The following is a 3,172-nucleotide window of genomic DNA, read 5'->3' as shown; positions in this document are numbered from 1 at the left end:
CGTTCTTTTTTATGGCTGCATCGTCTGTGAGGTATAGGTACCACATTTTCTTTATCCAGTCCACCGGTGATGGGCATTTAAATTTCTTCATGTTTGCTATTGTGAATATTGCTGCAAAGAACATATATGCGCATGCGTGTTTACAGTAGAACAATTTATATTCCTTTAGGCATGTATCCAGTAATGAAATTGCTGGGTCGAATGATATATCTGTCTTTAGGTCTGTTTTGTGGAAGGCAGAGTGACAAGTTCAAAAATTTTTTAATTTAAACTAATGGCTTTATGTTCTTCCTATCAATGAAATGGTTTTTCTTTCTCTACTATCGTCGTGGAGATGATTTATCATTTGGGGGAAGACTTTTTGTTTGTTTTCCATTATATTTTCTCAACAATTAGTAAAGTAAAAAGTATATTTGGGGGGCCAGATGCGGTAGCTCACGCCTGTAATCCCAGCACTTTGGGAGGCCGAGGCAGGTGGATCACTTGAAGTCAGGAGTTTGAGACCAGCCTGCCCAACATGGTGAACCCGCCTACAATAATACAAAAATAAGCCGGGCATGGTGGCACGCGCATGTGATGGCAGGTACTCTGGAGGTTGAGGCAGGGAAATCGCTTGAACCCAGGAGGCAGAGGCTGCAATGAGCCCAGATCTCGCCACTGCACTCCAGCCTGGGCGACAGAGAAATACTCTGTCTCAAACCAAAGAAAAGAAAAAAAAGAAAGCAACAGATCTCTTCCACAAATGTGCTGGGACAACTAACTGGTTATCTACATGGAAAAGAATAATGTTGGATCCCTATCTCACATCATCAAAATTTTATTTTAAAACGTTAAAACAACATGAAAAAAAGAGAGACAAGGAAGGGAGCCCTGCAGGATGGGGTGTTACTTTGTCGCCCAGGCTGGCCTGGACCCCCAGGCCCAGCAATCCTCCCGCTGCTGCTTTTGAGTAGCTAGGACCTCAGGCTCCCGCCCCCGCGCCGGCATCTTTGCTGTGTTTATCCAGCAGGTCGTCCCTCGCCGGCCTGAGCACTCCGTCCTGCATTCCAAGCGGTGGCTTTAGGGAAATCTCTGAAGCAGAGTACAGGGTGGACTCTCCCTCCCGAGTGAATGGAGAATAGAAAGGGAGAGAATTTCTGTTCTGTATTGTGGGCCGTCAGCATGAAATCGTACGCTCCGCCCAAGCAGGGCTTTGCATTTTACATTCTAGTTTGCATCCCCGTTCCAGACGATTCCAGGGCTTTTGAATCATGCCTCAGCCTTCCTGGCCGGTCTCGCCTCCAAAACTCGAAAACAGAGGTACTGGGAACAAGGCTCCTCCCGCCCCGCGCTTTTTAAAGTCCTCACCCGAGAGGTGGATTCTCGCCCTCGTAGGCCCCTGGAGCGCAGCGCCGCTGCCCCAGTCCCGGGAAGGCCGCGTCCTCTGCCTTGTCCTGGGATCCTACAGACCCCACCCTTGTCTTAACGCGCCGTCGCCCCTTCACCTCCCTCCTTGTGCCGGGCCCTGCAGTTCCCCAGGTGTCCCCTCCACAGTCACCGCTTCCCCGGAGCCCGCGTTGGGGAGGTGCCCGGGGTCTGCCCTGTGACACGGGGTGTTCTTGCCTGCCCAGCTCCAGCCCCTGGAAAATGTGCTCACCCGGGATGCAGGCGTCTTACTCCAAACCCTCTTGTGATTGTGTGGGCCAAAGGGATCAGGAGACGGAGAGAGAGCAGTAGAAAACCTGAGACAGAGAAAAGAAGAATGAGAAAGACCTACAACAGATGGCAAAGTAGAGGATGGGTGAGAGATTTGCCAAGAGACAGCAAAAGTGAAAAGAAAGCGATAAGAAAGCAGGAGGAGAAAAGCTAGATGTACAGAGAGATGAAGGACAGCAAGGTAGGGAGAAGGGCAGCAAAGAGGGAGGCTCATCAGAGTGAGGGAGAGGAGGAGGGATTTGGAGCCAGGGCAGACAGAGCAGAGTGGTGCTGGTGGCAAGGAGAACAGAGGGAGAACCACAGCAGGGAGGACACCTGGAGATCTAGGCCGCCAGAGAGTTGGGGAAGAAGGGGGTGTGTAACAGGGAAGAGAGAATTTAACGGGGAGAGCAGAAGAGGCGTAGAGATGGTGTTGCACCGGCTCAGTGGATTTACATCTAAAAAGCTGAGCATTTCAACAAACACAGAGTGGGGTTTTTTGCTTTCAGAAGCAGAATAAAAGCAGTTAATCATATAATGATAGGTCACGTAATCTATAGCATAGCGTAACTTGTGTCCTTCCATAGCTGGTGGCCTTGTAGCTGCATTGAAAGGAAAACAAGAACAGCTAAATACACACATTTTTCTTTTTTTTTTCTTCTTCACTCTTGTTCTGGAAAGGGTGGGAGGGTGAGGGGAGCTGTCTGGAGCCCATTCCTTTGGCTTCAACTTCGCAAACAGCGTTATCTTATAACTGTCCTTGAAGTGAGCTTGCTAGGCAGAGGAAAACTGGTTCTTCTTTTCTTTTTAACCCTTGCCTTGCCCATTACTTTTCTTGGAGTGAAAGAATGCATATTTATTTTTTTAATTTCTGCCTCAGTTTCCTCCCTTAGATACTTTTTAATGAACAAGATTTTAATAAAAAGCATCACTGTTACTGGATTCTTCATGAAAGAGCAGGTTTTCTTCTTTAGGCACAGGCTGATGTTCACATAGAGCCATTAGCTGAGTGGTAGTCTGCCTGGTTACAATTGCTCCTGTAGTTGATTGAATGTTCTTAACAAGGAGAGGTAAGAGGCAAGGGAGTATTAAACAAATTCTTAGCATGGCTAGAACGACTCCTATTAAGGTTTTGAACCTACTGAAGGAGGAAAACCAGCCTCTAAAGAGGGACTCAGGAGTCTACTTTGTGTCAGTCTGGACTGGAGCATGGGCTGATGTTTTCATTCTGGCAGTTGTTTCTATAATAGCCTCCTATTGTCATCGATTTCCAGGCAGCAACTGGTTAGATTAAATTTTCTATATACTCCTCCTTCCTGGGCTAGGAGGTAGTCTAAAGCTAATCTATTTTAGTAGATGGCATTTCTCATTTTCATGGCTTGCTGGGCCAGTAAGTCGAATGCATTTGCTGTTTCGTTAGTGATGATTTCAAGTACTGCTCGCAACTTTGTGATGCAGTTAAGTGTGTAAATTGGGGTGCGGTAGCTTTATGACTTAT

Source organism: Colobus angolensis, unplaced genomic scaffold (assembly GCF_000951035.1).
Source record: "Colobus angolensis palliatus isolate OR3802 unplaced genomic scaffold, Cang.pa_1.0 Scaffold25, whole genome shotgun sequence".
Lineage (NCBI taxonomy): Eukaryota > Metazoa > Chordata > Mammalia > Primates > Cercopithecidae > Colobus > Colobus angolensis.
This window is presented reverse-complemented; position numbering follows the sequence as displayed.